The sequence below is a fragment of the Carlito syrichta genome, unplaced genomic scaffold (genome assembly GCF_000164805.1).
Source record: "Carlito syrichta isolate Samal-C Ts95f unplaced genomic scaffold, Tarsius_syrichta-2.0.1 Scaffold303678, whole genome shotgun sequence".
Lineage (NCBI taxonomy): Eukaryota > Metazoa > Chordata > Mammalia > Primates > Tarsiidae > Carlito > Carlito syrichta.
Window position 1 is genome coordinate 96,677 of NW_007247774.1, and position 6,488 is coordinate 103,164.

Genomic DNA, 6,488 nt, shown 5'->3' on the forward strand with positions numbered 1-6,488 from the left:
TTTCCCTTTTTTCACTCCTGCGTTTTCAGAAGGGCCCCTGCCTCATACTCTCTACCCTGAAGGCATCTTGTGCTTGTCTCAGGGGCAGAGTTCCCTCCAGCAGCATCAGATGCAAGCTGGGATTGCAGGGTAGAGGATGAAGGGGCCAGGAGAGCAGATCTCTGGGAAACCTTGGCACCCTGAGGCAAGGACTGTGCCTGCTGAGAACAGTTAAGTGGGCTGAGAGCCCACCCAAACACCAGGAATGGAGAGGCTGAGTTTAAGCTAGAGAAGAGGCAGAAGGGGAGGAAGCAGGAGGGATAGAGGGTGTGATCCGGAGTCCCAGGTTTGATTCTCAGTTCGGCCACCAATTGACTGTGGCTTTAGGTGACTCATCTGTCAAATGGGGATGCTCATGCCCACCATACCTGTGCCCCAGAAGGGAAGCCAACAAGGTCAGTTCTTTGAGTGTGAATATAAAGTGCAGCACAGGTGGACGCAATTTGTACATAACATGGGTGTCCTCTTGAGACTCAGTGGAGCCAATCAGGACAGACTTTGTGACCATCAATCAGCTCATCTCCTGCTGGGTCTCATGGGTTGGGTATTAGTGGCACTACAGCCTCATATGATGTCCCCTCAGCTACAGGCTGCCAAGCCCAGGTGCTGGTGAAACAGGAAGCAAAGAAGCTGAGTGGCCTGGATGGAGAGCCCACGTGGCACTGAGCGGGTGGGAGAGGCTGGCAGCCCACAGAGAGGTACAGATGTGTCTGTGGGGGAAGGTGCTGGTGGGAAGGAAGTTTGGGAAGGAATGAGGGAAGCTGCCATCTGGCTTAAACAAGTGTCATTTATTTTCTTACAGGTTGGGAGGCTAGAAGTCTGAGATCAAGGTGCCAGCAGGTTTGGTTTCTTCTGAGGCTTTTCTCCTTGGCTTGTAGGTGATTATCTTTATATTCACATAATGTTCTCCCTCTTTGTGTGTGTGTATCCAAATTTCATCTTCTTAGAACGATATCGGTTATACTGAATTAGGGTCACCCTAGTGACCTCATTTTAACTCAATAACTTCTTTAAAAACCCTATCTCCAAATATAGCCACATTCTGAGACACTAGGATTGGGACTGCAACATATGAATTCTAGGGGGGGGGACACAATTCTCTTCATAACACCTTGCATCAGATGTCTATTTTTATCTATCTATATGTCTAACTATATGTGTAACCATTTGTACTGGGTTAGTGTCCCCTCAAAATTCACGTTCATCTGGAACCTTGGGACAGGGGCCTTATTTGGGTCCCATGGCAGGGTGGACCTGGGAAGGAACAATTTGTAAGCAAAGCCGTACATATGCCATGAAGTCTGGCAAACCAGACAGGGAAGCAGGTGCTGATGTCACTTTTGTTTGTTTGTTTGTTTTAGTTGGAGTCTCAGTCTGTCTGTTGCCCAGACTGGAGTGCAGTGGCCACTCCTGGTCACCGCAGCCTCAACCTGCTGGGCTCCAGCGATCCTTCCGCTCAGCCTTCCAAGTAGCTGGTGCTTGCTACCATGCTCGGCTGATTTTTGATTTATTGTAGATATGAGGTCTCGCTGCCCAGGCGGGTCTCGAACCCGCGGGCTCAGGCAATCCACTCACCTCAGCCTCCTGAAGCGCGGGATTACAGCTGAGCCACTGAGCCTGGCTCGCAAGCCAACTGTTAAACCACTGGTAGCCTGAAATAGACCAGGGTAGGAGTATTTACGCCATGAAAGTTGACAAAGGCTACACATCTGGGCTCCTCTACTCCAGAGTCAATTGTTGAATCATACCTAAAAGTAGGTACGATTGAAACTGCCTACATAAAACTAATATAGGGATACAGAGTAAAAACTGTAGAAGAGAACCAAGCCCTGCACAGTTGGAGCTATGGTTAGAAATTAACAAATCAGGAGGAAGCTAACTCTGCAGGCGTTAACACGCCTGCCCCAATCCCTTGGTCAGCCCTTTGCTTTTAGGGGCAGTTTCTTCTCTCCGAAATCGCCTCTTTAAGAAATCACTTATCCTTTGGCTTCACTATTTCACAGTTCTCTTTCTAACAAGTTTCCTGCATTTCTGGAGATTGAAAATTACTGCAGGGAGGAGAGGTGGGGCTGTAGTAGAAATAAGCAAAGGTCACACCCCTGGAGTTGGGCGCTTCTGGGACAAGGATAATTTCCTGCCTTCTTAAATTGGCTACCAGAATCAGTCACTTTGCTCCCGACCCCAGAGCTTTAGTTAGCTGTGATTTCACTTCCCAGTTGCGCAAGAGCACTGGGTGACAAAGAGTTATGGAGAAGCGCCTGCAGGAAGCTCAGCTGTACGAGGAGGAAGGGAACCAGCGCTACTGGGAAGGGAAGTACCGAGATGCTATGAGTAGGTACCATCGAGCTCTGCTTCAGCTGCGGGGTCTGGATCCAAGTCTGCCTTCCCCGATACCTAAGCTAGGGCCCGAGGGCCCACCTCATACACCTGAACAAGAAAACATACTGCACACCACCCAGACAGACTGCTGCAACAATCTAACTGCCTGTCTCCTTCAGATGGAGCCAGTAAACTATGAACAAGTGAGAGAATACAGTCAGAAAGTCCTGGAACGACAGCCTGATAATGACAAGGCCTTGTATTGGGCTGGAGTAGCCTTTTTCCATCTGCAGGACTATGACCAGGCTCGCTACTACCTCCTGGCTGCCATCAATAGGCAGCTTTAAGATGCCAATGTCCAGCGGTACCTCCAGCTGACACAGTTCGAACTTAACAGCTACCATAGGAAAGAGAAGCAGCTGTATCTGGGCATGTTTGGTTAATGAAGACAGATGCTCCTCCACTTGAACTTAGACGGACCATTAAAGACCCATCAAGGGGAAACCTGAGCCTCAGCAAGATAAATTAACTCTGTACCTCCAACCCAGGTGGATTTGTTTTGCTCCCGGTTCTGCGCAAACTCTTTACTACTTAAACAGCCTGGAGCCCGCGGGTTCGTGACCCGCCTGCGCAGCGAGACCTCATCTCTACAATAAATCAAAAAATCAGCCGGACATGGTAGCACGCGCCTGTAGTTCCGGCTACTTGGAAGACTGAGGCGGAAGGATCGCTGGAGCCCAGCAGGTCGAGGCTGCAGTGGCCAAGTGGCCACTGCACTCCAACCTGGGCGACAGAGTGAGACTCCAACTCAAAAAAAAAAAAAAAACAACCTGTGTCTTTTTCTGTGTAAATATCTGTATATGTGCATAGCTTCCAATACATATTATTGTTAGGGATATTTGTGTTCAGAAATACAACCAGAAAACATTCATCAGCTATGGGTGGAATTAGTCATATCTCTGGCATGGATTTTAATGATAGATGCCATTAGATGTAATCATATACAGAGGACAGGACTTGCAGAGGATGAAATAGTAAGGATACACAAAAAGGAGTTTCTTCTTTGTTTTCTCAGATTCCCAAAACCAAACTGGAAAAAAATATTTTTGGCGAAACTAGACAATTATAAATTGGACCCAAATTTATTAAAATGAAAGTTTTGAGATTAGCCAGGCGCGGTGGCTCATGCCTGTAATCCCAGCACTTTGGGAGGCAGAGTCAAGAGGATTGCCTGAGCCCAGGGTTCGAGATCAGCCTGGGCAACTTGGTGAGACCTCGTCTCCTCAGTAAATCAAAGAATTGGTTGAGCATGGTGGTGCATGCCTATAGTTCCAGCTCCTTGGAGGACTGAGGCGGAAGGATCGCCTGAGACTAGCGGGCCGTGAGCGTGCCACTGCACTGCAGCCTGGGTGGCAAAGTGAGACTCCGACTCAAAAAAAAGTTTTGAGATTAACCACTTTTGCTTAAATTAATTCCTTATTCTTTTTTATTTTTATTTTTATTTTTGAGTAAGAGACTCACTCTGTTGCCCTGGAGTGCAGTGGAGTCACAGCCATTGCCGTCTTGGCCTGCTGGGCTCAGGGGATCCTTCTGCCTCAGCTTCCCAGGTAGCCAGAACTTCAGGCTCGCGCCAACACACCTGGCTAATTTTTTGATTTTTATTGTAGAGACGAGGTCTCACCAAGTTGCCCAGGCTGGTCTTGAACCCATGGACTCAGGCAGTCCTCTCCCCTCGGCCTTCCAAAGTGCTGGGATTACAGACGTGATACATCGTGCCTGGCTTCCTACACACATTCAGATTTTTTCCCTACAAAAATATCTAATATCTATTTTCTCCTTGTTATTGTTTTATTGAGATTGTTAATGTGGTATACTTATTTTTTCATTAAACTACTTTATCTTTTTTTTTTTGGAGTTGGAGTCTCACTCTATCACCCAGACTGGAGTGCAGTGGTACGCTCCCCCAGCCACTGCAGCCTCGACCTGCTGGGCTCCGGTGATCCTTCCACTCAGCCTTCCAGGTAGCTGAAACTACAGATGCGCGCTACCCTGCCTGGCTAATTTTTTGATTTGCTGTAGAGAGGAGGTCTCGCCAAGTTGCCCAGGCGGGTCTTGAACCCACTGGCTCAGGCAATCCACTCACCTTCAGCCTCCCAAAGTGCGGGATTACAAGCTGAGCCACCGAGCCTGGCCAAAACTGCTTTATCTTAAAACCCCTGGAGTCAAACATTTAAGTATTTATTTAAGAGCCATTCAGCTCTTGTTCTCCCCAAAATCCAATAGGTACATATCTATAGTATGCTCATTTCTCTAAAAAACACAGAAAAGACAAATTACCAAGTCTTCTAGAAACAATATCAATCAGGCACGGTGGCTCATGCCTGTAATCCCAGCACTTTGGGAGGCTGATACCAGAGGATTGCCTGAGTCCAGGGGTTTGAGACCAGCCTGGGTAACCTGGAGAGACCTTGTCTCTACAATACATTTTTAAAAATTAGCCAGGCTGGGCTTGGTGGCTCAGCCTGTCATCCCAGCAGTTTGGGAGGCTGAGGCGAGTGGATTGCCTGAGCCTGCGGGTTCGAGACCAGCCAGGGCAACTTGGTGAGACCTCATCTCTACAGTAAATCAAAGAAATTAGCCAGGCGTGGTGGCACATGCCTGTGGTTCCAGCTACTTGGAAGGCTGAGGCGTAGGGATCGCATGAGTGCAGCAGGCCAAGGTAGCCGTGAGTATGCTACTGTACTCCAGCCTGGGTGACAGAGTGAGACTCCTCAAAAAACACACAAACAAACAAAGTCTGTTCTTTACCTATCATCCCATATCTTTATTATTTTTTTGAGACAGGTCTCACTCTGTCACCTAGACGAGTGCAGTGGCACAATCCCAGCTCACCACAGCCTGGACCTCTTGGGCTCAAATGATTCTTCCACCTCAGCCCCCTCCTGAGTAGCTGTGACTACAGGTGTTCACCTCCACAGCTGGCTATTTTTTAAAATCTATTTGTTTATTTTTGTATAGATGAGCTCTCACTATGTTGCCTAGGCTGGTCTTGAGCTCCTGGGCTCAGGTGATTGTTTTGCATCAGCCTCCCAAAGTGTTAGTGTTACAGGTGTGAGTCACGGCATGCAGCCTTGCTTAGTGCCTTTTAAGCACCTGATGGAGCCCTCTAGAAGCTGTGTTGGGCATGTGTGCAGGTTGCAGTCTGCTGCAGTTCTGGCTTAGTAGGAGGATCTATCAACGAGGAGCTCCTTTGTCATTCTGTTTGGTTGTTGGATAGTGTCTAAGATGGGTACTACATAGTAGATGAGACCATATAGCACTACCTCTGCCTTTATAAGTAGAGGTAATAAGCATGTGTTATTAGTCATCATATAACCACAGAACAGATTTCAAGGAAAAAAACCAATAACACCCCCTCTCCTGAAGAGCTTGGCTCCTCTTTGTTCTTCCCTATGTGTTTACACACAACCATTAGCTTACAGCAACAAAATTTTTCTTTTTCTTTTTTTTTATTGAGCCAGTCTCACTGTCGCCCAGGCTGGAGTGCAGTGGCACACTCAAGGCCACCAGAGTTTCTACCTGCTGGGCTCAGGTAATCTTTCTGCCTCAGCCTTCCGAGTGGCTGGAACCGCAGGCGTGTGCTACCACGCCTGACTGGTTTTTTTGATTTGTTGTAGAAAGGAGGTCTCGCCAAGTTGCGCAGGCTGGTCTCGAGCCCTGGGCTCAGGCAATCCTCTTGCCACATCCTCCCAAAGTGCTGGGATTACAGGCATGAGCCACCGTGCCTGGCAACGACAAAGTTTTTCTACCAAATAATCTTATGAAGTCCAAGGATAGAACTAACTTAAGTAGAATATTTTATTCCTCTTCCAAGCTTCTTAAATTGCTAAGCCTAGGTTTGTTGACATTTTGTCATGACTGCATGTTTTATTTGCTTTGGGCTGGTTTTGCTTTCTACTTTGCTTTTCATTTCAAAGACTTAATGTTACAATAAGCTATCTTCTGCATCAATGAGGAAAAAATAAAATTGATATTTATTTATTTATTTTTTGAGTTGGAGTCTCACTCTGTCACCCAGTCTGGAGTGCAGTGGCCGCTCCCGGCCACCACAGCCTCAACCTGCTGGGCTC

General features: G+C 47.5%; 1 pseudogene; it reads left to right on the plus strand.

Annotated features, from left to right (window-relative positions):
- Positions 1 to 2,257: 2,257 nt before the first annotated feature.
- Positions 2,258 to 2,951, plus strand: LOC103261392 (annotated as a pseudogene).
- Positions 2,952 to 6,488: the final 3,537 nt, after the last annotated feature.